We start from the raw sequence: 27,909 nt of genomic DNA, 5'->3' as shown, positions 1-27,909 counted from the left end.
AAGAAACTATCTTAGGAAATTCAAAGGATCGCTAAAGTATCTAGTTTATAAGTTAGGTTAAGCTTAGTTGTAAGTTGGGCAAGTGAGCCCCTGCCATATAAGAAGAAACCATATCTTAGGAATTTCAAAGGATGGCTAAAGTATATAGTTTATATGTTAGGTTAAGCTTAGTTGTAAGTTGGGCAAGTGTGCCCCTGCCATACAAGAAGAAACTATCTTAGGAAATTCAAAGGATCGCTAAAGTATCTAGTTTATAAGTTAGGTTAAGCTTAGTTGTAAGTTGGGCAAGTGAGCCCCAGCCATATAAGAAGAAACCATATCAAAGGAATTTCAATTGATGACTAAATTATCTAGTTTGTAAGTTAGGTTAAGCTTAGTTGTAAGTTGGGCAAGTGTGCACCTGCCATACAAGAAGAAACTATCTTAGGAATTTTAAAGGATGGCTAAAGTATCTAGTTTATAACATAGGTTAAGCTTAGTTGTAAGTTGGGCAAGTGTGCCCCTGCCATACAAGAAGAAACTATCTTAGGAAATTCAAAGGATCGCTAAAGTATCTAGTTTATAAGTTAGGTTAAGCTTAGTTGTAAGTTTGGCAAGTGAGCCCCTGCCATATAAGAAGAAACCATATCTTAGGAATTTCAAAGGATGGCTAAAGTATATAGTTTATATGTTAGGTTAAGCTTACTTGTAAGTTGGGCAAGTGAGCCCCTGCCATGTAGGAAGAAAACATATCTTAGGAATTTCAATGGATAGCTAAATATCTAGTTTATAAGTTAGGTTAAGCTTGTACATTGTATTTAAAAAAAAGGAAAAAAAGATATCTTTTACTATTTTTCTCCCTAATCTTCTTGATATTAGACACCAATATGACGTTAAATTTTATGACCAACGGCAAAGCCGCTATGATATGGAAGCCAAAAATGGTTAATACGAATTAAATACACTATCTACTTTGTAAGTTAGGTTAAGCTTAGTTGTAAGTTGGGCTAGAGAGTCCCTGCTATATAAGAAGAAAACATTTCTTAGGAATTACAATGGATGGCTAAATTATCTAGTTTGTAAGTTAGATTAAGATTAGTTGTAAGTTGGGCATGTGTGCCCCGGCCATATAAGAAGAAACCATATCTTCGGACTTTCAAAGGATGGCTAAAGTATCTAGTTTATAAGTTAGGTTAAGCTTTGTTGTAAGTAGGGCAAGTGTGCACCTGCCATACAAGAAGAAACTATCTTAGGAATTTCAAAGGATGGCTAAAGTATCTAGTTTATAAGTTAGGTTAAGCTTAGTTGTAAGTTTGGCAAGTGAGCCCCTGCCATATAAGAAGAAACCATATCTTAGGAATTTCAAAGGATGGCTAAAGTATATAGTTTATATGTTAGGTTAAGCTTAGTTGTAAGTTGGGCAAGTGAGCCCCAGCCATATAAGAAGAAACAATATCTTAGGAATTTCAAAGGATGGCGAAAGTATCTAGTTTATATGTTAGGTTAAGCTTAGTTGTAAGTTGGGCAAGAGTGCACCTGCCATACAAGAAGAAACTATCTTATGAAATTCAATGGATGGCTAAAGTATCTAGTTTATAAGTTAGATTAAGCTTAGTTGTAAGTAAGGCAAGTGTGCCCCTGGCATACAAGAAGAAACCATATCTTAGGAATTTCAATGGATAGCTAAATATCTAGTTTATAAGTTAGGTTAAGCTTGTACATTGTATTTAAAAAAAAGGAAAAAAAGATATCTTTTACTATTTTTCTCCCTAATCTTCTTGATATTAGACACCAAGATGATGTTAAATGTTATGACCAACGGCAAAGCAGCTATGATATGGAAGCCAAAAATGGTTAATACGAATTAAATACACTATCTAGTTTGTAAGTTAGGTTAAGCTTAGTTGTAAGTTGGGCTAGAGAGTCCTTGCTATATAAGAAGAAAACATTTCTTAGGAATTACAATGGATGGCTAAATTATCTAGTTTGTAAGTTAGATTAAGATTAGTTGTAAGTTGGGCATGTGTGCCCCGGCCATATAAGAAGAAACCATATCTTCGGACTTTCAAAGGATGGCTAAAGTATCTAGTTTATAAGTTAGGTTAAGCTTTGTTGTAAGTAGGGCAAGTGTGCACCTGCAATACAAGAAGAAACTATCTTAGGAATTTCAAAGGATGGCTAAAGTATCTAGTTTATAAGTTAGGTTAAGCTTAGTTGTAAGTTTGGCAAGTGAGCCCCTGCCATATAAGAAGAAACCATATCTTATGAAATTCAATGGATCACTAAAGTATCTAGTTCATAAGTTAGGTTAAGCTTAGTTGTAAGTTTGGCAAGTGAGCCCCTGCCATACAAGAAGAAACTATCTTAGGAATTTCAATGGATGGCTAAATATCTAGTTTATAAGTCAGATTAAGCTTAGTAGTAAGTTTGGCAACTGTGCCCCTGCCATACAAGAAGAAACTATCTTAGGAATTTCAAAGGATGGCTAAAGTATCTAGTTTATAAGTTAGGTTAACCTTAGTTGTAAGTTGGGCAAGAGAGTCCCTGCCATATAAGAAGAAACCATATCTTAGGAATTACAATGGATGGCTAAAGTATATAGTTTATATGTTAGGTTAAGCTTAGTTGTAAGTTGGGCAAGTGTGCCCCTGCCATACAAGAAGAAACCATGTCTTCGGAAATTCAGTGGATGACTAAATTATCTAGTTTGTAAGTTAGGTTAAGCTTAGTTGTAAGTTGGGCAAGTGAGCCCCTGCCATGTAGGAAGAAAACATATCTTAGGAATTTCAATGGATAGCTAAATATCTAGTTTATAAGTTAGGTTAAGCTTGTACATTGTATTTAAAAAAAAGGAAAAAAAGATATCTTTTACTATTTTTCTCCCTAATCTTCTTGATATTAGACACCAATATGACGTTAAATTTTATGACCAACGGCAAAGCCGCTATGATATGGAAGCCAAAAATGGTTAATACGAATTAAATACACTATCTAGTTTGTAAGTTAGGTTAAGCTTAGTTGTAAGTTGGGCTAGAGAGTCCCTGCTATATAAGAAGAAAACATTTCTTAGGAATTACAATGGATGGCTAAATTATCTAGTTTGTAAGTTAGATTAAGATTAGTTGTAAGTTGGGCATGTGTGCCCCGGCCATATAAGAAGAAACCATATCTTCGGACTTTCAAAGGATGGCTAAAGTATCTAGTTTATAAGTTAGGTTAAGCTTTGTTGTAAGTAGGGCAAGTGTGCACCTGCCATACAAGAAGAAACTATCTTAGGAATTTCAAAGGATGGCTAAAGTATCTAGTTTATAAGTTAGGTTAAGCTTAGTTGTAAGTTTGGCAAGTGAGCCCCTGCCATATAAGAAGAAACCATATCTTAGGAATTTCAAAAGATGGCTAAAGTATATAGTTTATATGTTAGGTTAAGCTTAGTTGTAAGTTGGGCAAGTGAGCCCCAGCCATATAAGAAGGAACCATATCAAAGGAATTTCAATTGATGACTAAATTATCTAGTTTGTAAGTTAGGTTAAGCTTAGTTGTAAGTTGGGCAAGTGTGCACCTGCCATACAAGAAGAAACTATCTTAGGAATTTTAAAGGATGGCTAAAGTATCTAGTTTATAAGATAGATTAAGCTTAGTTGTAAGTTGGGCAAGTGTGCCCCTGCCATACAAGAAGAAACTATCTTAGGAAATTCAAAGGATCGCTAAAGTATCTAGTTTATAAGTTAGGTTAAGCTTAGTTGTAAGTTGGGCAAGTGAGCCCCTGCCATATAAGAAGAAACCATATCTTAGGAATTTCAAAGGATGGCTAAAGTATATAGTTTATATGTTAGGTTAAGCTTAGTTGTAAGTTGGGCAAGTGTGCCCCTGCCATACAAGAAGAAACTATCTTAGGAAATTCAAAGGATCGCTAAAGTATCTAGTTTATAAGTTAGGTTAAGCTTAGTTGTAAGTTGGGCAAGTGAGCCCCAGCCATATAAGAAGAAACCATATCAAAGGAATTTCAATTGATGACTAAATTATCTAGTTTGTAAGTTAGGTTAAGCTTAGTTGTAAGTTGGGCAAGTGTGCACCTGCCATACAAGAAGAAACTATCTTAGGAATTTTAAAGGATGGCTAAAGTATCTAGTTTATAAGATAGGTTAAGCTTAGTTGTAAGTTGGGCAAGTGTGCCCCTGCCATACAAGAAGAAACTATCTTAGGAAATTCAAAGGATCGCTAAAGTATCTAGTTTATAAGTTAGGTTAAGCTTAGTTGTAAGTTTGGCAAGTGAGCCCCTGCCATATAAGAAGAAACCATATCTTAGGAATTTCAATGGATGGCTAAAGTATATAGTTTATATGTTAGGTTAAGCTTAGTTGTAAGTTGGGCAAGTGTGCCCCTGCCATACAAAAAGAAACCATGTCTTCGGAAATTCAATGGATGACTAAATTATCTAGTTTGTAAGTTAGGTTAAGCTTAGTTGTAAGTTGGGCAAGTGAGCCCCTGCCATGTAGGAAGAAAACATATCTTAGGAATTTCAATGGATAGCTAAATATCTAGTTTATAAGTTAGGTTAAGCTTGTACATTGTATTTAAAAAAAAGGAAAAAAAGATATCTTTTACTATTTTTCTCCCTAATCTTCTTGATATTAGACACCAATATGACGTTAAATTTTATGACCAACGGCAAAGCCGCTATGATATGGAAGCCAAAAATGGTTAATACGAATTAAATACACTATCTAGTTTGTAAGTTAGGTTAAGCTTAGTTGTAAGTTGGGCTAGAGAGTCCCTGCTATATAAGAAGAAAACATTTCTTAAGAATTACAATGGATGGCTAAATTATCTAGTTTGTAAGTTAGATTAAGATTAGTTGTAAGTTGGGCATGTGTGCCCCGGCCATATAAGAAGAAACCATATCTTCGGACTTTCAAAGGATGGCTAAAGTATCTAGTTTATAAGTTAGGTTAAGCTTTGTTGTAAGTAGGGCAAGTGTGCACCTGCCATACAAGAAGAAACTATCTTAGGAATTTCAAAGGATGGCTAAAGTATCTAGTTTATAAGTTAGGTTAAGCTTAGTTGTAAGTTTGGCCAGTGAGCCCCTGCCATATAAGAAGAAACCATATCTTAGGAATTTCAAAGGATGGCTAAAGTATATAGTTTATATGTTAGGTTAAGCTTAGTTGTAAGTTGGGCAAGTGAGCCCCAGCCATATAAGAAGGAACCATATCAAAGGAATTTCAATTGATGACTAAATTATCTAGTTTGTAAGTTAGGTTAAGCTTAGTTGTAAGTTGGGCAAGTGTGCACCTGCCATACAAGAAGAAACTATCTTAGGAATTTTAAAGGATGGCTAAAGTATCTAGTTTATAAGATAGATTAAGCTTAGTTGTAAGTTGGGCAAGTGTGCCCCTGCCATACAAGAAGAAACTATCTTAGGAAATTCAAAGGATCGCTAAAGTATCTAGTTTATAAGTTAGGTTAAGCTTAGTTGTAAGTTGGGCAAGTGAGCCCCTGCCATATAAGAAGAAACCATATCTTAGGAATTTCAAAGGATGGCTAAAGTATATAGTTTATATGTTAGGTTAAGCATAGTTGTAAGTTGGGCAAGTGTGCCCCTGCCATACAAGAAGAAACTATCTTAGGAAATTCAAAGGATCGCTAAAGTATCTAGTTTATAAGTTAGGTTAAGCTTAGTTGTAAGTTGGGCAAGTGAGCCCCAGCCATATAAGAAGAAACCATATCAAAGGAATTTCAATTGATGACTAAATTATCTAGTTTGTAAGTTAGGTTAAGCTTAGTTGTAAGTTGGGCAAGTGTGCACCTGCCATACAAGAAGAAACTATCTTAGGAATTTTAAAGGATCGCTAAAGTATCTAGTTTATAAGTTAGGTTAAGCTTAGTTGTAAGTTTGGCAAGTGAGCCCCTGCCATATAAGAAGAAACCATATCTTAGGAATTTCAAAGGATGGCTAAAGTATATAGTTTATATGTTAGGTTAAGCTTAGTTGTAAGTTGGGCAAGTGTGCCCCTGCCATACAAGAAGAAACCATGTCTTCGGAAATTCAATGGATGACTAAATTATCTAGTTTGTAAGTTAGGTTAAGCTTAGTTGTAAGTTGGGCAAGTGAGCCCCTGCCATGTAGGAAGAAAACATATCTTAGGAATTTCAATGGATAGCTAAATATCTAGTTTATAAGTTAGGTTAAGCTTGTACATTGTATTTAAAAAAAAGGAAAAAAAGATATCTTTTACTATTTTTCTCCCTAATCTTCTTGATATTAGACACCAATATGACGTTAAATTTTATGACCAACGGCAAAGCCGCTATGATATGGAAGCCAAAAATGGTTAATACGAATTAAATACACTATCTACTTTGTAAGTTAGGTTAAGCTTAGTTATAAGTTGGGCTAGAGAGTCCCTGCTATATAAGAAGAAAACATATCTTAGGAATTACAATGGATGGCTAAATTATCTAGTTTGTAAGTTAGATTAAGATTAGTTGTAAGTTGGGCATGTGTGCCCCGGCCATATAAGAAGAAACCATATCTTCGGACTTTCAAAGGATGGCTAAAGTATCTAGTTTATAAGTTAGGTTAAGCTTTGTTGTAAGTAGGGCAAGTGTGCACCTGCCATACAAGAAGAAACTATCTTAGGAATTTCAAAGGATGGCTAAAGTATCTAGTTTATAAGTTAGGTTAAGCTTAGTTGTAAGTTTGGCAAGTGAGCCCCTGCCATATAAGAAGAAACCATATCTTAGGAATTTCAAAGGATGGCTAAAGTATATAGTTTATATGTTAGGTTAAGCTTAGTTGTAAGTTGGGCAAGTGAGCCCCAGCCATATAAGAAGAAACCATATCTTAGGAATTTCAAAGGATGGCGAAAGTATCTAGTTTATATGTTAGGTTAAGCTTAGTTGTAAGTTGGGCAAGAGTGCACCTGCCATACAAGAAGAAACTATCTTATGAAATTCAATGGATGGCTAAAGTATCTAGTTTATAAGTTAGATTAAGCTTAGTTGTAAGTAAGGCAAGTGTGCCCCTGGCATACAAGAAGAAACCATATCTTAGGAATTTCAATGGATAGCTAAATATCTAGTTTATAAGTTAGGTTAAACTTGTACATTGTATTTAAAAAAAAGGAAAAAAAGATATCTTTTACTATTTTTCTCCCTAATCTTCTTGATATTAGACACCAAGATGATGTTAAATTTTATGACCAACGGCAAAGCAGCTATGATATGGAAGCCAAAAATGGTTAATACGAATTAAATACACTATCTAGTTTGTAAGTTAGGTTAAGCTTAGTTGTAAGTTGGGCTAGAGAGTCCTTGCTATATAAGAAGAAAACATTTCTTAGGAATTACAATGGATGGCTAAATTATCTAGTTTGTAAGTTAGATTAAGATTAGTTGTAAGTTGGGCATGTGTGCCCCGGCCATATAAGAAGAAACCATATCTTCGGACTTTCAAAGGATGGCTAAAGTATCTAGTTTATAAGTTAGGTTAAGCTTTGTTGTAAGTAGGGCAAGTGTGCACCTGCCATACAAGAAGAAACTATCTTAGGAATTTCAAAGGATGGCTAAAGTATCTAGTTTATAAGTTAGGTTAAGCTTAGTTGTAAGTTTGGCAAGTGAGCCCCTGCCATATAAGAAGAAACCATATCTTATGAAATTCAATGGATCACTAAAGTATCTAGTTCATAAGTTAGGTTAAGCTTAGTTGTAAGTTTGGCAAGTGAGCCCCTGCCATACAAGAAGAAACTATCTTAGGAATTTCAATGGATGGCTAAATATCTAGTTTACAAGTTAGATTAAGCTTAGTAGTAAGTTTGGCAACTGTGCCCCTGCCATACAAGAAGAAACTATCTTAGGAATTTCAAAGGATGGCTAAAGTATCTAGTTTATAAGTTAGGTTAACCTTAGTTGTAAGTTGGGCAAGAGAGTCCCTGCCATATAAGAAGAAACCATATCTTAGGAATTACAATGGATGGCTAAATTATCTAGTTTGTATGTTAGATTAAGATTAGTTGTAAGTTGGGCATGTGTGCCCCGGCCATATAAGAAGAAACCATATCTTAGGAATTTCAAAGGATGGCTAAAGTATCTAGTTTATATGTTAGGAAGCTTAGTTGTAAGTTGGGCAAGAGTGCACCTGCCATACAAGAAGAAACTATCTTATGAAATTCAAAGGATCACTAAAGTATCTAGTTTATAAGTTAGGTTAAGCTTAGTTGTAAGTTGGGCAAGTGTGCACCTGCCATACAAGAAGAAACTATCTTAGGAATTTCAAAGGATGGCTAAAGTATCTAGATTATAAGTTAGGTTAAGCTTAGTTGTAAGTTGGGCAGGTGTGCCCCTGCTATACAAGAAGAAACTATCTTAGGAATTTCAATGGATGGCTAAATATCTAGTTTATAAGTTAGATTAAGCTTAGTTGTAAGTTGGGCAACTGTGCCCCTGCCATACAAGAAGAAATTATCTTAGGAATTTCAAAGGATGGCTAAAGTATCTACTTTATAAGTTAGATTAAGCTTAGTTGTAAGTTGGGCAAGTGTGCCCCGGCCATATAAGAAGAAACCATATCTTCGGACTTTCAAAGGATGGCTAAAGTATCTAGTTTATAAGTTAGGTAAAGCTTTGTTGTAAGTAGGGCAAGTGTGCACCTGCCATACAAGAAGAAACTATCTTAGGAATTTCAAAGGATGGCTAAAGTATCTAGTTTATAAGATAGGTTAAGCTTAGTTGTAAGTTGGGCAAGTGTGCCCCTGCCATACAAGAAGAAACTATCTTAGGAAATTCAAAGGATCGCTAAAGTATCTAGTTTATAAGTTAGGTTAAGCTTAGTTGTAAGTTTGGCAAGTGAGCCCCTGCCATATAAGAAGAAACCATATCTTAGGAATTTCAAAGGATGGCTAAAGTATCTAGTTCATAAGTTAGGTTAAGCTTAGTTGTAAGTTTGGCAAGTGAGCCCCTGGCATACAAGAAGAAACTATCTTAGGAATTTCAATGGATGGCTAAATATCTAGTTTATAAGTTAGATTAAGCTTAGTAGTAAGTTGGGCAACTGTGCCCCTGCCATACAAGAAGAAACTATCTTAGGAATTTCAAAGGATGGCTAAAGTATCTAGTTTATAAGTTAGGTTAAGCTTAGTTGTAAGTTAGGCAAGAGAGTCCCTGCCATATAAGAAGAAACGATATCTTAGGAATTACAATGGATGGCTAAATTATCTAGTTTGTATGTTAGATTAAGATTAGTTGTAAGTTGGGCATGTGTGCCCCGGCCATATAAGAAGAAACCATATCTTAGGAATTTCAAAGGATGGCTAAAGTATCTAGTTTATATGTTAGGTTAAGCTTAGTTGTAAGTTGGGCAAGAGTGCACCTGCCATACAAGAAGAAACTATCTTATGAAATTCAAAGGATCACTAAAGTATCTAGTTTATAAGTTAGGTTAAGCTTAGTTGTAAGTTGGGCATGTGTGCACCTGCCATACAAGAAGAAACTATCTTAGGAATTTCAAAGGATGGCTAAAGTATCTAGATTATAAGTTAGGTTAAGCTTAGTTGTAAGTTGGGCAGGTGTGCCCCTGCCATACAAGAAGAAACTATCTTAGGAATTTCAATGGATGGCTAAATATCTAGTTTATAAGTTAGATTAAGCTTAGTTGTAAGTTGGGCAACTGTGCCCCTGCCATACAAGAAGAAACTATCTTTGGAATTTCAAAGGATGGCTAAAGTATCTAGTTTATAAGTTAGATTAAGCTTAGTTGTAAGTTGGGCAAGTGTGCCCCGGCCATATAAGAAGAAACCATATCTTCGGACTTTCAAAGGATGGCTAATGTATCTAGTTTATAAGTTAGGTTAGGCTTTGTTGTAAGTAGGGCAAGTGTGCACCTGCCATACAAGAAGAAACTATCTTAGGAATTTCAAAGGATGGCTAAAGTATCTAGTTTATAAGATAGGTTAAGCTTAGTTGTAAGTTGGGCAAGTGTGCCCCTGCCATACAAGAAGAAACTATCTTTGGAATTTCAAAGGATGGCTAAAGTATCTAGTTTATAAGTTAGGTTAAGCTTAGTTGTAAGTTTGGCAAGTGAGCCCCTGCCATATAAGAAGAAACCATATCTTAGGAATTTCAAAGGATGGCTAAAGTATATAGTTTATATGTTAGGTTAACCTTAGTTGTAAGTTGGGCAAGTGTGCCCCTGCCATACAAGAAGAAACCATGTCTTCGGAATTTCAATGGATGACTAAATTATCTAGTTTGTAAGTTAGGTTAAGCTTAGTTGTAAGTTGGGCAAGTGAGCCCCTGCCATGTAGGAAGAAAACATATCTTAGGAATTTCAATGGATAGCTAAATATCTAGTTTATAAGTTAGGTTAAGCTTGTACATTGTATTTAAAAAAAAGGAAAAAAAGATATCTTTTACTATTTTTCTCCCTAATCTTCTTGATATTAGACACCAATATGACGTTAAATTTTATGACCAACGGCAAAGCCGCTATGATATGGAAGCCAAAAATGGTTAATACGAATTAAATACACTATCTAGTTTGTAAGTTAGGTTAAGCTTAGTTGTAAGTTGGGCTAGAGAGTCCCTGCTATATAAGAAGAAAACATTTCTTAGGAATTACAATGGATGGCTAAATTATCTAGTTTATAAGTTAGGTTAAGCTTTGTGGTAAGTAGGGCAAGTGTGCACCTGCCATACAAGAAGAAACTATCTTAGGAATTTCAAAGGATGGCTAAAGTATCTAGTTTATAAGTTAGGTTAAGCTTAGTTGTAAGTTTGGCAAGTGAGCCCCTGCCATACAAGAAGAAACTATCTTACGAATTTCAATGGATGGCTAAATATCTAGTTTATAAGTTAGATTAAGCTTAGTTGTAAGTTGGGCAACTGTGCCCCTGCCATACAAGAAGAAACTATCTTAAGAATTTCAAAGGATGGCTAAAGTATCTAGTTTATAAGTTAGATTAAGCTTAGTTGTAAGTAAGGCAAGTGTGCCCCTGGCATACAAGAAGAAACCATATCTTCGGAATTTCAATGGATGACTAAATTATCTAGTTTGTAAGTTAGGTTAAGCTTAGTTGTAAGTTGGGCAAGTGAGCCCCTGCCATGTAGGAAGAAAACATATCTTAGGAATTTCAATGGATAGCTAAATATCTAGTTTATAAGTTAGGTTAAGCTTGTACATTGTATTTAAAAAAAAGGAAAAAAAGATATCTTTTACTATTTTTCTCCCTAATCTTCTTGATATTAGACACCAATATGACGTTAAATTTTATGACCAACGGCAAAGCAGCTATGATATGGAAGCCAAAAATGGTTAATACGAATTAAATACACTATCTAGTTTGTAAGTTAGGTTAAGCTTAGTTGTAAGTTGGGCTAGAGAGTCCTTGCTATATAAGAAGAAAACATTTCTTAGGAATTACAATGGATGACTAAATTATCTAGTTTGTAAGTTAGGTTAAGCTTAGTTGTAAGTTGGGCAAGTGAGCCCCTGCCATACAAGAAGAAACTATCTTAGGAATTTCAATGGATGGCTAAATATCTAGTTTATAAGTTAGATTAAGCTTAGTTGTAAGTTGGGCAACTGTGCCCCTGCCATACAAGAAGAAACTATCTTAAGAATTTCAAAGGATGGCTAAAGTATCTAGTTTATAAGTTAGATTAAGCTTAGTTGTAAGTAAGGCAAGTGTGCCCCTGGCATACAAGAAGAAACCATATCTTCGGAATTTGAATGGATGACTAAATTATCTAGTTTGTAAGTTAGGTTAAGCATAGTTGTAAGTTGGGCAAGTGAGCCCCTGCCATACAAGAAGAAACTATCTTAGGAATTTCAATGGATGGCTAAATATCTAGTTTATAAGTTAGATTAAGCTTAGTTGTAAGTTGGGCAACTGTGCCCCTGCCATACAAGAAGAAACTATCATAAGAATTTCAAAGGATGGCTAAAGTATCTAGTTTATAAGTTAGATTAAGCTTAGTTGTAAGTAAGGCAAGTGTGCCCCTGGCATACAAGAAGAAACCATATCTTCGGAATTTCAATGGATGACTAAATTATCTAGTTTGTAAGTTAGGTTAAGCTTAGTTGTAAGTTGGGCAAGTGAGCCCCTGCCATGTAGGAAGAAAACATATCTTAGGAATTTCAATGGATAGCTAAATATCTAGTTTATAAGTTAGGTTAAGCTTTGTTGTAAGTAGGGCAAGTGTGCACCTGCCATACAAGAAGAAACTATCTTAGGAATTTCAAAGGATGGCTAAAGTATCTAGTTTATAAGTTAGGTTAAGCTTAGTTGTAAGTTTGGCAAGTGAGCCCCTGCCATACAAGAAGAAACTATCTTAGGAATTTCAATGGATGGCTAAATATCTAGTTTATAAGTTAGATTAAGCTTAGTTGTAAGTTGGGCAACTGTGCCCCTGCCATACAAGAAGAAACTATCTTAAGAATTTCAAAGGATGGCTAAAGTATCTAGTTTATAAGTTAGATTAAGCTTAGTTGTAAGTAAGGCAAGTGTGCCCCTGGCATACAAGAAGAAACCATATCTTCGGAATTTCAATGGATGACTAAATTATCTAGTTTGTAAGTTAGGTTAAGCTTAGTTGTAAGTTGGGCAAGTGAGCCCCTGCCATGTAGGAAGAAAACATATCTTAGGAATTTCAATGGATAGCTAAATATCTTGTTTATAAGTTAGGTTAAGCTTGTACATTGTATTTAAAAAAAAGGAAAAAAAGATATCTTTTACTATTTTTCTCCCTAATCTTCTTGATATTAGACACCAATATGACGTTAAATTTTATGACCAACGGCAAAGCAGCTATGATATGGAAGCCACAAATGGTTAATACGAATTAAATACACTATCTAGTTTTGTAAGTTAGGTTAAGCTTAGTTGTAAGTTGGGCTAGAGAGTCCTTGCTATATAAGAAGAAAACATTTCTTAGGAATTACAATGGATGACTAAATTATCTAGTTTGTAAGTTAGGTTAAGCTTAGTTGTAAGTTGGGCAAGTGAGCCCCTGCCATACAAGAAGAAACTATCTTAGGAATTTCAATGGATGGCTAAATATCTAGTTTATAAGTTAGATTAAGCTTAGTTGTAAGTTGGGCAACTGTGCCCCTGCCATACAAGAAGAAACTATCTTAAGAATTTCAAAGGATGGCTAAAGTATCTAGTTTATAAGTTAGATTAAGCTTAGTTGTAAGTAAGGCAAGTGTGCCCCTGGCATACAAGAAGAAACCATATCTTCGGAATTTCAATGGATGACTAAATTATCTAGTTTGTAAGTTAGGTTAAGCTTAGTTGTAAGTTGGGCAAGTGAGCCCCTGCCATACAAGAAGAAACTATCTTAGGAATTTCAATGGATGGCTAAATATCTAGTTTATAAGTTAGATTAAGCTTAGTTGTAAGTTGGGCAACTGTGCCCCTGCCATACAAGAAGAAACTATCTTAAGAATTTCAAAGGATGGCTAAAGTATCTAGTTTATAAGTTAGATTAAGCTTAGTTGTAAGTAAGGCAAGTGTGCCCCTGGCATACAAGAAGAAACCATATCTTCGGAATTTCAATGGATGACTAAATTATCTAGTTTGTAAGTTAGGTTAAGCTTAGTTGTAAGTTGGGCAAGTGAGCCCCTGCCATACAAGAAGAAACTATCTTAGGAATTTCAATGGATGGCTAAATATCTAGTTTATAAGTTAGATTAAGCTTAGTTGTAAGTTGGGCAACTGTGCCCCTGCCATACAAGAAGAAACTATCTTAAGAATTTCAAAGGATGGCTAAAGTATCTAGTTTATAAGTTAGATTAAGCTTAGTTGTAAGTAAGGCAAGTGTGCCCCTGGCATACAAGAAGAAACCATATCTTCGGAATTTCAATGGATGACTAAATTATCTAGTTTGTAAGTTAGGTTAAGCTTAGTTGTAAGTTGGGCAAGTGAGCCCCTGCCATGTAGGAAGAAAACATATCTTAGGAATTTCAATGGATAGCTAAATATCTAGTTTATAAGTTAGGTTAAGCTTGTACATTGTATTTAAAAAAAAAGAAAAAAAGATATCTTTTACTATTTTTCTCCCTAATCTTCTTGATATTAGACACCAATATGACGTTAAATTTTATGACCAACGGCAAAGCAGCTATGATATGGAAGCCAAAAATGGTTAATACGAATTAAATACACTATCTAGTTTGTAAGTTAGGTTAAGCTTAGTTGTAAGTTGGGCTAGAGAGTCCTTGCTATATAAGAAGAAAACATTTCTTAGGAATTACAATGGATGGCTAAATTATCTAGTTTGTAAGTTAGGTTAAGCTTAGTTGTAAGTTGGGCAAGTGAGCCCCTGCCATGTAGGAAGAAAACATATCTTAGGAATTTCAATGGATAGCTAAATATCTTGTTTATAAGTTAGGTTAAGCTTGTACATTGTATTTAAAAAAAAGGAAAAAAAGATATCTTTTACTATTTTTCTCCCTAATCTTCTTGATATTAGACACCAATATGACGTTAAATTTTATGACCAACGGCAAAGCAGCTATGATATGGAAGCCAAAAATGGTTAATACGAATTAAATACACTATCTAGTTTGTAAGTTAGGTTAAGCTTAGTTGTAAGTTGGGCTAGAGAGTCCTTGCTATATAAGAAGAAAACATTTCTTAGGAATTACAATGGATGGCTAAAGTATCTAGTTTATAAGTTAGGTTAAGCTTTGTTGTAAGTAGGGCAAGTGTGCACCTGCCATACAAGAAGAAACTATCTTAGGAATTTCAAAGGATGGCTAAAGTATCTAGTTTATAAGTTAGGTTAAGCTTAGTTGTAAGTTTGGCAAGTGAGCCCCTGCCATATAAGAAGAAACCATATCTTATGAAATTCAATGGATCACTAAAGTATCTAGTTCATAAGTTACCTTAAGCTTAGTTGTAAGTTTGGCCAGTGAGCCCCTGCCATACAAGAAGAAACTATCTTAGGAATTTCAAAGGATGGCTAAAGTATCTAGTTTATAAGTTAGGTTAAGCTTAGTTGTAAGTTGGGCAAGAGTGCACCTGCCATACAAGAAGAAACTATCTTATGAAATTCAAAGGATCACTAAAGTATCTAGTTCATAAGTTAGGTTAAGCTTAGTTGTAAGTTGGGCAAGTGTGCACCTGCCATACAAGAAGAAACTATCTTAGGAATTTCAAAGGATGGCTAAAGTATCTAGATTATAAGTTAGGTTAAGCTTAGTTGTAAGTTGGGCAGGTGTGCCCCTGCCATACAAGAAGAAACTATCTTAGGAATTTCAATGGATGGCTAAATGTCTAAATTTATAAGTTAGATTAAGCTTAGTTGTAAGTTGGGCAACTGTGCCTCTGCCATACAAGAAGAAACTATCTTAGGAATTTCAAAGGATGGCTAAAGTATCTAGTTTATAAGTTAGATTAAGCTTAGTTGTAAGTTGGGCAAATGTGCCCCGGCCATATAAGAAGAAACCATATCTTAGGAATTTCAAAGGATGGCTAAAGTATCTAGTTTGTAAGTTAGGTTAAGCTTTGTTGTAAGATGGGCAAGTGTGCACCTGCCATACAAGAAGAAACTATCTTAGGAATTTCAAAGGGTGGCTAAGATATCTAGTTTATAAGTTAGGTTAAGCTTAGTTGTAAGTTTGGCAAGTGAGCCCCTGCCATATAAGAAGAAACCATATCTTAGGAATTTCAATGGATGACTAAATTATCTAGTTTGTAAGTTAGGTTAAGCTTAGTTGTAAGTTGAGCAAGTGAGCCCCTGCCATATAAGAAGAAACCATATCTTAGGAATTTCAATGGATGGCTAAAGTATGTAGTTTATATGTTAGGTTAAGCTTAGTTGTAAGTTGGGCAAGTGAGTCCAGCCATATAAGAAGAAACCATATCTTAGGAATTTCAAAGGATGACTAATGTATTTAGTTTGTAAGTGTGGTTAAGCTTAGTTGTAAGTTGGGCAAGTGTACCCCTGCCATATCAGAGGAAACCATATCAAAGGAATTTCAATTGATGACAAAATTATCTAGTTTGTAAGTTAGGTTAAGCTTAGTTGTAAGTTTGGCAAGTGAGCCCCTGCCATATAACAAGAAACTATCTTAGGAATTTCAATGGATGGCTAAATTATCTAGTTTGTAAGTTAGATTTAGCTTAGTTGTAAGTTGGGCAAGTGTGCCCCTGCCAAACAAGAAGAAACTATCTTAGGAATTTCAATGGATGGCTAAAGTATCTAGTTTATAAGTTAGATTAAGCTTAGTTGTAAGTTGGGCAAGTGTGCGCCGGCCATACAAGAAGAAACTATCTTAGGAATTTCAATGGATGGCTATAGTATCTAGTTTATAAGTTAGATTAAGCTTAGTTGTAAGTTGGGCAAGTGTGCGCCGGCCATATAAGAAGAAACCATATCTTCAGAATTTCAAAGGATGGCTAAAGTATCTAGTTTCTAAGTTAGGTTTAGCTTAGTTGTAAGTTGGGCAAGTGTGCGCCGGCCATGTAAGAAGAAACCATATCTTAGGAATTTCAAAGGATAGCTAAAGTATCCAGTTTATAAGTTAGGTTAAGCTTAGTTAAATTGGGCAAGTGTGCCCCTGCCATACAAGAAGAAACTATCTTAGGAATTTCAATGGATGGCTAAATATGTAGTTTATAAGTTAGGTTAAGCTTAGTTGTAAGTTGGGCAAGTGTGCCCCTGCCATACAAGAAGAAACTATCTTAGGAATTTCAATGGATGGCTAAATATCTAGTTTATAAGTTAGGTTAAGCTTAGTTGTAAGTTGGGCAAGTGTGCACCTGCCATACAAGAAGAAACTATCTTAGGAATTTCAAAGGATGGCTAAAGTATCTAGTTTATAAGTTAGATTAAGCTTAGTTGTAAGTTGGGCAAGTGTGCCCCTGCCATACAAGAAGAAACTATCTTAGGAATTTCAATGGATGGCTAAATATCTAGTTTATAAGTTAGGTTAAGCTTAGTTGTAAGTTGGGCAAGTGTGCCCCTGCCATACAAGAAGAAACTATCTTAGGAATTTCAATGGATGGCTAAATATCTAGTTTATAAGTTAGATTAAGCTTAGTTGTAAGTTGGGCAAGTGTGCCCCTGCCATACAAGAAGAAACTATCTTAGGAATTTCAATGGATGGCTAAAGTATCTAGTTTATAAGTTAGATTAAGCTTAGTTGTAAGTTGGGCAAGTGTGCCCCTGCCATACAAGAAGAAACTATCTTAGAAATTTCAAAGGATGGCTAAAGTATCTAGTTTCTAAGTTAGGTTAAGCTTAGTTGTAAGTTGGGCAAGTGTGCGCCGGCCATATAAGAAGAAACCATATCTTCAGAATTTCAAAGGATGGCTAAAGTATCTAGTTTATAAGTTAGGTTAAGCTTAGTTGTAAGTTGGGCAAGTGTGCCTCTGCCATACAAGAAGAAACTATCTTGGGAATTTCAATGGATGGCTAAATATCTAGTTTATAAGTTAGGTTAAGCTTAGTTGTAAGTTGGGCAAGTGTGCACCTGCCATACAAGAAGAAACTATCTTAGGAATTTCAAAGGATGGCTAAAGTATCTAGTTTATAAGTTAGATTAAGCTTAGTTGTAAGTTGGGCAAGTGTGCCCCTGCCATACAAGAAGAAACTATCTTAGGAATTTCAATGGATGGCTAAATATCTAGTTTATAAGTTAGGTTAAGCTTAGTTGTAAGTTGGGCAAGTGTGCCCTTGCCATACAAGAAGAAACTATCTTAGGAATTTCAATGGATGGCTAAATATCTAGTTTATAAGTTAGGTTAAGCTTAGTTGTAAGTTGGGCAAGTGTGCACCTGCCATACAAGAAGAAACTATCTTAGGAATTTCAAAGGATGGCTAAAGTATCTAGTTTATAAGTTAGATTAAGCTTAGTTGTAAGTTGGGCAAGTGTGCCCCTGCCATACAAGAAGAAACTATCTTAGGAATTTCAATGGATGGCTAAAGTATCTAGTTTATAAGTTAGATTAAGCTTAGTTGTAAGTTGGGCAAGTGTGCCCCTGCCATACAAGAAGAAACTATCTTAGAAATTTCAAAGGATGGCTAAAGTATCTAGTTTCTAAGTTAGGTTAAGCTTAGTTGTAAGTTGGGCAAGTGTGCCCCTTCCATATAAGAAGAAACCATATCTTCAGAATTTCAAAGGATGGCTAAAGTATCTAGTTTCTAAGTTAGGTTAAGCTTAGTTGTAAGTTGGGCAAGTGTGCCCCTGCCATACAAGAAGAAACTATCTTAGGAATTTCAATGGATGGCTAAAGTATCTTGTTTATAAGTTAGGTTATGTTTAGTTTTAAGTTGGGCAAGTGTGCCCCTGCCATATAAGAAGAAACTATCTTAGGAATTTCAATGGATGGCTAAAGTATCTAGTTTATAAGTTAGATTAAGCTTAGTTGTAAGTTGGGCAAGTGTGCGCCGGCCATATAAGAAGAAACCATATCTTCAGAATTTCAAAGGATGGCTAAAGTATCTAGTTTCTAAGTTAGGTTAAGCTTAGTTGTAAGTTGGGCAACTGTGCCTCTGCCATACAAGAAGAAACTATCTTAGGAATTTGAATGGATGGCTAAAGTATCTTGTTTATAAGTTAGGTTATGTTTAGTTTTAAGTTGGGCAAGTGTGCCCCTGCCATATAAGAAGAAACTATCTTAGGAATTTCAATGGATGGCTAAAGTATCTAGTTTATAAGTTAGATTAAGCTTAGTTGTAAGTTGGGCAAGTGTGCGCCGGCCATATAAGAAGAAACCATATCTTCAGAATTTCAAAGGATGGCTAAAGTATCTAGTTTATAAGTTAGGTTAAGCTTAGTTGTAAGTTGGGCAAGTGTGCCTCTGCCATACAAGAAGAAACCATATCTTAGGAATTTCAATGGATGCCGGATGTAATTAGTTTAGAAGGTAGCTTAGTTTTAACTTAGTGAAGTGTCCGTCCTTCAGCTCAGAAGAAAAGCATATCATTGGAACCTCAGTAGTGGATCTCAAAGTAGTTGATAAGTAGTATTTAAGGAAATTGTTTGGAACAAATAGTTTATTTAGTTACATACTGACTATAATAGTAATTTCAGTGCACGTCATCTAATAAATACACAACTTAAACTAATTTAAGTGAACACTTCTATTTTGTTTTGCAGACTGTTGAAGTGCTCTTGAAGTATTGGTGTATGTTTAAATTTCAATTGTATTTTTTTTTCTACACTTAGCATTATTGGTGCATTTAAGTAGTTTTTTCTCTTTTAGAACAGATAGAGTATATTTCCTGGCAATATATTTTTATTAATTAATCTTCGTTTTATTCTTAAAAAGGAGGTTGTATTTAGGTAAAAGAGTTTAATTGATTGGAAGTTGAAAACGGTTGAACAGGTTGATAGTTACCCCAGCAAAAGATAGTTCCCAGGAGTCTGATTGTATTACGTTAATAGGTTCGCAGTCAGTCGGAAATTTTTAGGACTTTTATTTTCAATAATTGATTCACTTACTTTTACAAATTTCTATTATAATCTTGCCTTTTAATAGTAATTATAATTCCACTTATTTTACATTTTCATATTTAATTAATATGGTGTAACTAATAGCATGATAATAATGCATGAAGAAATTAAATCATTTCACTAATTGCATGTTCACTACTCACCTAAATAAATACTTGGAATTATAATTATTTAAAACATTTTAGTGGCCACTAACAATGTTTTTACTCGGTTTTTTAAGAGCAACTTTGAATCAATTTACGCAGACTTATTATTTTAGTAGATTCATTAAGTATACACTTTCTGCACAACACTTCGTGACAGAAAAAAACTAACTCCGATTTTACCTATTACACGTTTCAGTTTTTTTTTAATTTGTTGTTTCTTGGTTGATTAGTTTAGTTTCAGGCTGGGGTTTTAGTTGTTAATAATTGTTTCTTGAATTTCGTTTTCTTGGTTGGTTTTGCAGACTTTGTTTTCTTCAAGTCTGTATCTTTTTATAATGCCAAATACCCACCAGTCCAAAAACCCTTTTCTTTCCGAACGCCTTTCTAATTATCCCCCCTATTTCCCTAATCGTCCTATCCTATACGTAACCTAGAAATCTAGGTTTTCGTCATTCTAGTCATTGGTCTATGCAGACAGATCTCCCTGGATATCCCTCACTCACTAAACGATTTATTTACCCTATTCCCTTATCCTCCAATTTTCTCCTGATCCATTTTTACAAACTCCATTGACTGGAGTTCTCCTTAATCCTATGCCTGTTTTAAAGACCAACTAGAATGCGGACGTGCGTAGAAAGGCGTTCTTTGGGGAGCAAAAACTGATCTCTACCTCCTCGAGGTGCTCCCCGGGCAACTACTCCCGGGAGTAGGCTAACAGAGGCAGTACACTTTTCAAAGCTCAAAAATAGCTTTCATTAAAATGTTTTCCAAATTTAATTTAACTTTATAAATACAAAGATTTTTACTAACGATAAAATTTCCTGTAAAGGGGAAGTGGACTAGCCACTTCTTTGGGGACCTTAACGTCCCTGCGGGTACCCTAGCCTAACAACACGAACAATAGGCTCATTTTAATGCAATTTTTTTTTTTTTAAAATGCAGTTAAACTAGACTTACAATTCTTAATGTTTTCTAAAAAAATCAAAGAAAATCTATTACTTACTTTCCTAAAGTCGTAAATAGAAAATGTAGATTGCTAGGTGATTAAACTGGGAAACAGAGCACTCATATTTGACAACATTTTCCAAATGAAACAGCCTGCAGTCTTGTACACCTCTTGACTGCATTTCTGTTAAAATTCAATGTATTTATAGCAAAAAACCAAAACACTATTTAAAGAACCAAAGTATTCCATTTTGTTCTTTATTACCAAAAATCACAATACACCAAACTGTACAAATGGAGGGAAACTTCTAGAATCATGTGTCCCCACTTTACAGAAAGACAGTGTAGCAATTATATATTTCATATTTAACAATATGAAATATGTTATAATCAATTGAAAGTATTTTTAAATTTTAAATATAAAATCATTTTTATAAAACCTTCTGAGAAGTAGTTATAATAATGTTTAAAATAATTTCTTATTTCTTTATAATGTTCCTGTGAACGAATCAAGATAACATATTTACTTTGATCCACTTGAGTTTGATTTAGTGACTTTTATCTAAATCACTAAATCATAAACAGAAAAAAATTCAAGAGAACTATTTTACGATTTTCTTTTACTATAATAATTGTCGATGTTCTTCCATTACACTTCGATACTGCTAATCTTAAAACGTCTCAATTTTTAAAGACTACATCTAAATTTTAAATTTGTACATTGCATTAACAAGAAAAGATATCCTTACATCTTATTGTTATTTGGATAATCAGTAGATGATTTTTGGGGAGCGAAATCTGATCTCTACCTCCTCGAGGTGCTCTCTGGGTAACTACTCCCCCCGTGAGTAGGCTAACAGAGGCAGTACACTTTTTAAGCTCAAAAATAGCTTTCATTAAAATGTTTTCCAAATTTAATTTAACTTTATAAATACAAAGATTTTCATTAACGATAAGAGAAAAGACTACAAACTAAAAATTGTGACAGTTTTAATAGGGTTGTAGAATACATAGCAAGCGGGTTTAATTTTTTTCTACTTTTTTCTGTATTGTAACTTGTTTTCACTAAGCTTGCTAGTTTTGGATGTGAAAATGGAAAACTGAATAATTTTCATTACTTTTACTGGTATTTCTTTGTTTTCTGTTTCTTTAATTGTATTGTTTAGCCAATCATAAATTATACAAATTAGATCGTCTATTCTTGGATTTGCAGATTCTGAAAATAGGGAATAATACATAATTTTTATTACTTTTGCAATAGTTTCCTTGTGGTTGGTTTCTAACATTGTACATTAATGCCAAACGCATATTATACTCATTAGTTCAGCCAATTTTGGATATAGAGTTTCATAAAGAAAGAAAAAAGGCATAATCTTCATTACTTTTACATGAATTTCGTTATTTTGATTGAATATTGGACATATTTAAAATATAAATAAATGAAAAATGTTGTATTGAATAATCTAAAAGATAGGTTGTAGAAAAGATTGGGAAGTCTTCCTTTGGCAAGGGTAAGACAAAATTCATAGTAAAATTTAAATTTCGGTATCGAGCTGAGTGAAGTTTTTAGTAAGTAGTAAGCGATATTCTCATCCGATAAAAGTTTGACAGCAATGCATTTAAGTACGAAGTCACCTTTGAGTAGGTAGATTTCAATAGGATGAAAAAATAAATGCGAGTTTCTGTCGTGATAAATTTTATTATGCCGAGCTTTTGACCTAGGGACTAGGTCATCTTCAGGGCTATGGAACATATTTTAGATGCATTAGTGTGTTAACAATAATTATATTACAATGATTATGTAAGTGCAATGATTTACCTAAATTCAAACTATCCAGAACTTAGATTTACGTTTTTATTAAAAAAGTGTATTATTAAAAGTGCATATTTAATGATTCTCTGTCATCTTAGGGCTTTTTAGTGATCAAATTGGTTTACTGAATTGAATTTGAAAGAAAGGGTTAGGTCCTTTAAAAAATGATTTAAACTTTCATTTATTCACATTTATTTAATTTTTATGAATATATAATCAGTTATTGTACTTTTTTTTTTTTCTAGGGTCTTAATTCAAGCTAAACTCAGTAAAAAGCAATTGGAAAAAGTGGAAATAGTCTTTTAATTTCACTGAAATGCTGCTGTTTCTGCATTTGATAGTTAATATGAAAGGCAATCCTAGATTATATATATATTGAAAATCAAGAAGTAAAAACTGTAAATCTTTAGAATAGCACCCCAGAGGCGTGGCCTAATTCGAAGTGATTCTGATTCGCTGTTTCTGTAGAACCCGCCATATTCAAATATAAATATAAAACTATTTCTTTATTTTATATTTACACTTAAATCTAGCGGGTTATATGGTAACAGCGAATCAGAATCACTTCGAATTATTTATTTATTTCTTAATGGGGGGCTTCGCCCCCCACACCCCCTGATTTTTTCTTACCCCCTCCTAACCTACCTAATCACCCTCAAGTTTTTTATTTGTGTCACAAGATTCATTACAATAATTACACAGAACAACACAAAAGAAACTTACCTTATTCTGTGGAGTCCTTTTCCTGAGGAGGGTATACTTGTCGAACTCCCTCCAGAAAATCGAACAAAATTTTAAAACATTCATTACTCCAACCTCACTCACACTACACTCATGCTTTAATTTTTAAAAAAACTGCAAATTTAAAACGCTCATACTCATAAAGTTACAAAAAAACGGCACCTCAGGTCACATACAGAGCACTCGCGGGAACTATTAATACATTAAACAGGAAGCAGTTGCTAGGCAGTAAGTGTACTGCGCATGCGCGCGAAACATAAGCGTTACGAAATTCGCACAATCCGAAACAGAATATTGGCGGGAAGTAGTTTAAATTTTCACCGGTAGGTGCGCTGTACAAACTTCCCACCCCCTAAAAATAAACAGGCCACGCCCCCGGGGCGCTATTCTATAGATTAGCCCCAAAGTGGTACTAAATTGTCGTCTAATTTTGCTTTTTTGATAGTTAGTATTAAGACTAACGCTAGATTGTAATTGTAAAGTCTATCATTTTTGAAAAACAAAAAGTAAAAAGCAATTGGAAAAATTGAACTTTTATCCCAATTTCACTGAAATGCTGTGGTTTCTGCATACATCAGTTAATAATAAGGTAATGCTACAGGAATAATGCTGCTCCTGTATTTAATAGTTATTATTAAGGCTAATACTAAATTGTGCATATTAAGTCGATCAATTTCGAAACACAAGATGTAAATACCATTGACTTTAGGAGAAATTATCCCCTACTAAAGTGGAATCTGCTGATCCACTTTTTCCAATGGTTTTTCTTTCTTGTTTCTCAAAATTGATTGACCTAGCTTACATAGTTTAAAATTAACTGTCAAATAAGGAAAAATAAGTATCCCAGTGAAAGGCACTATCTGAGAGAGAATAATGAAGCTAATATTCCACAAAAAATAAGGATACTTTAAGTGCAAAATTGGTTGAAAAACTAGTAAGTTCTTAATCTTACATAAAATTGCATGTGCATGGCTGGAACACCTCCAAGTTCACTGGTTTTCTGTACTCAATATTTCTGTGCAATATAAAGTATAAATGATAAATCCCTTTTAGCTTTTGCTTTTTACTTTTCATTTTGCTCCTGTTCCTCTGCAGTCTTTAAGTTTAATTATTTATTATTTCACAAAAAAATTAAGATGTTTAAAACAATTTTATCCCCATAGGTATTTGATAAATTATTAGATTATGCCATTCAAATTTTATATAAAAGAGATAATATGTTCGGTTTGTCTTATGTATGCTCAAGGGAAGTGTGCTAAATTACTTTTGTCCTGGCTTTACATTATGTAATACCAACCTGTAACGTAATATTAATTATGAAGCTTACTCATATTAAATCTCTTTTACAACATTTCATCTTCTATGTGATAAATATATCTTCCAAATTGGTTATTCTGTTGCAATGTTAATTGTTTACATCGAAGTCTTGGGTCCCATATAGTGGACTGTTTTAGAGGCTATGCCTCAACTTCATCTTATATTTCAATATCAAAATTGCATTAAAAAATAAAAGTTGTGTTTTAAAATGTAGTTATGTTTTTCTCTCCACCCAGTGGCTTTGCTCAAGGACCCTTTCTACCCTTCGCTAGCTATTCTTCATCATAGCCCTTCTTTACATCCAGCAGCACTCCTACATAAGTTGAGGTAATTCACATCTAATTTCTACATTTCGTTCTTGAAACAAATCAGGAAATCTTCCAGGATTAAAGGTACCCTGTTAATTTGTAGAATTCAACTTCAGGTAGTCTTATTATTTATTGCATGTTATTTGATATAATTCGCAACTATTTCTACATTCCATTGAATAAATCAATGATGAAATCACCATACTTACCATGTTACCTTATGGAGCTGATCTTCATGTTATATTATCCATTATTCATTACATCTAAAGCATTTTAATATCAATTAAACCTTTATTCCGATAAATTAAATATTTTCCTTTGAATCTGAATAAAAAGTTGTTATTTTGTGCCATAGATGGTTTAAATTAGATTTTCTGAGTTAGTTGCAGAATGGTTTAATTTGTTATAAACAGAATTAACTAAGATTTTGTTTGTAAAATGCTACCGTACTACAATAAGTGTGTGAATGAAATTCAGATCATTTACTAAGGTTTTAATATGATACTTTCAGCCCTTGGCCGACACACAGCCCAGTGAAGCAAAGACATAATCTAAAATGATTACTTTTGAGGGAATTTCTTTTAATGCTGCAGCACTTCCCTAAATTAGAGGTGATTCCCATCCATGTCTATTCCTGCAACATCCAAATGAGGAAATCTACCTACCACTCTGTGGTGTTATCTTCCAGGTAATCTTATCCATTATTTATTAAAACTTGAGCATTTTTACGTGATTAAACCTTTTTGTTTATATATTCCTGTAGAATCGGAATGAGTATGGTAAAGATTCTGTGTTAAAGAAAGTTTTAATTTGATTGGAAAATTGAAAGGTTCAAGAACAAAAAATGACGAGTGTTTATTTAAAAAATGTTTATTTCACTTAAAAGAGTACAGTAAACTGCTATTTTGAAAATGAATTAAGTTCATATAATTACTAACACTCATTTTTACTTTCTTGCGTTTTCTTTCTAAAAGATTGATCTATTCTTATTTAAACCTACACAAATTAACATTGATTTTCAAGGAAGTTGAATTAGATTTGTAGGACGATTCAGTAGACGAACTGTCTATCTCATTGTATAATGTTATTTTTCAGAGTTGAAACAGGCGAAACTGGAGTGCTTCCTGCAAAAGAGGTTCATCGAATTAAGCCAAAATGAAAAAGACGTAGGAAAACAACTGCCCAACAGGACCTCTTCCAATTCTTTTATTATTCACTCGATTATTTGTAAAAAAAAAAATATTTGAAGTTTGAAAATGTAATGTAAATTTTAATTTTATAATGTAAATAATTTTAAGAATCATTACCTAAAAGATGTAATTGAATTTAAAATGTGTTTGTAATACGAAAGAAAAAAAAATGTATAATTGGTAACAAAATAAAGAATTATCTACAAATTATTAAAATGTCATTATTTATTTTCTCTTTTCCTATAGACTTCTTATTTTTATTATATTTGCGAAAAAAGGAAGTTAAAAGAGACTAAAAATGATAAGAGGCAAGTAAAGTAATGTACAGGTACGTATAAAACTGAAAATTCTGTTTACATTAAACAAAAAAAATAAAATAAAGCAATAGTAGTACGAAAAAATGGCGTCAGAGAGCGTTAAAAAACCGAAAAAGTTAAAAAAAAAGTTGCAAAAATGCGTCAGAGAGACGTAAAAAACAAAAAAAAAAAGGTTAGTTTACATATTTGCCACCAGGCAGCAGCACCTACTGGACTTGTTTACTATGCAAACAAAATTTAGTTCAGTTTTTTGCCACCAGGTAGCACTGAAACTGTTTATATACAACTGTCAAAGAAGATGTCTCCTCAGTACGACTGCAGAGTCGTACTCGTGAGGAGGGGGTTATGTCGCTCGTCGTTCCAAAAATATGTAATCTAGTCAAAACACCTCTCTTCACATTAAACAATCTTGATAATGTGTCATGTGTAATGGTTAGGAAGATGCGTTCACCTCGACGGTCGGAAGGCGAATGTTCGTCCCACCCGACCCGGCCCCCGCGGCGAACTTTCTTATATACCCTCTGGATGGCGTCATATCACCATGACAACGGGCTCCCCCCTACTTTTAGTTCCACCAGCTGTCACTAGATCGCTCGTGCTGTCTGTTTTACCACTCGTAGCCTTCCTTGCACACTCTCAAGACTGGCAGCCATTGTTGTAACCTTGCTATCTTCTTACACACTCTCTAGACTACGGCAGCCATTGTTGTAACCTTGCTATCTTCTTACACACTCTCTAGACTTCGGCAGCCATTGTTGTAACCTTGCCTAATGCTTCTTACACACTCTCTAGACTACGGCAGCCATTGTTGTAACCTTGCTATCTTCTTACAAACTCTCTAGACTTCGGCATCCATTGTTGTAACCTTGCTTAATTCTTCTTACACACTCTCACGACTCTGGCAGCCATTTTTAACCCTTTTTTATATTTTCTTGTAATTTCTACGCAATTTTTTCATTTTTTTTTTAATTTTTCATATTATTGAGAGATTAAAAGGGAAAATAAATACAATATTGTAATAAGTAAATAGTTTATCATTTATTTTTTAAATTATTGATACATTTTTTTACAATAAATTTTATAAAATCTTTACAACCTCACATTTAACCACGTTCGTGACTCTTTAGACTAATATAGGACTTCCTTTCACCCATATTTAACAATGCTGGCGACTCACAAGACATATATAGGACCATTTTACACCCACTTTAAACCATATTGGTGACTCACAAGACTTATATCGGACCACCTTACTCATACTTATTACCATGTTAGTGACTCACAAGACTTATACAGGACCTCTTTAAACTCACATTTAACCATGTTGATGGCTCTCAAGACTTACACTGGACCTCCTTAAACTCACATTTAACCATGTTGGTGACTCACAAGACTTATACAGGACCTCCTTTCACTATCATTTAACCAAGTTGGTGACTAACAGGACTTATAGAGGACCACATTACAATCATGTTTATCTTATTTTTTACCATGTAACTTGTATCCTATTTGGTAATTTTGTCAATATATATTTAAAAACATTAAAAATATTTCATCATTAAAGCGAAAACCTCGAAAAATAAATATGTAAACTTAGCAAAGGTTTCACTTTTTGTTTTTTATGTATTTTTAAATTCTAAAGGAACAGGTGTGCTTGGAACGTAGAATACTTTTTAGTTTTTTTTTTTTGT

The 27,909-nt window shown here is 33.9% G+C and overlaps 1 protein-coding gene and 1 long non-coding RNA gene across 2 annotated transcripts in view; one reads left to right on the top strand and one right to left on the bottom strand.

The window, feature by feature from the left end:
• Positions 1–20,716, bottom strand: part of LOC141453264 (juvenile hormone esterase-like) — a 41,797-nt gene extending 21,081 nt beyond the window's left edge. Inside the window, exon 1 of the mRNA XM_074126256.1 lies at positions 20,591–20,716. The gene's annotated coding sequence lies outside the window, so the exon portion shown is untranslated. The remainder of the gene's footprint in view (positions 1–20,590) is intronic.
• Positions 20,717–23,706: 2,990 nt separating this feature from the next.
• On the top strand, positions 23,707–26,117 carry LOC141453260 (uncharacterized). The gene is made up of 3 exons (XR_012457881.1): positions 23,707–24,730; positions 25,223–25,399; positions 25,807–26,117. It is a non-coding gene; the product is annotated as an uncharacterized lncRNA (long non-coding RNA).
• The last annotated feature ends 1,792 nt before the right edge of the window (positions 26,118–27,909 follow it).

Source organism: Rhodnius prolixus, unplaced genomic scaffold (assembly GCF_049639745.1).
Source record: "Rhodnius prolixus isolate KJV_2025 unplaced genomic scaffold, Rpr scaffold_3, whole genome shotgun sequence".
In the NCBI taxonomy this organism is placed as follows: domain Eukaryota; kingdom Metazoa; phylum Arthropoda; class Insecta; order Hemiptera; family Reduviidae; genus Rhodnius; species Rhodnius prolixus.
This window is presented reverse-complemented; position numbering and strand designations above follow the sequence as displayed.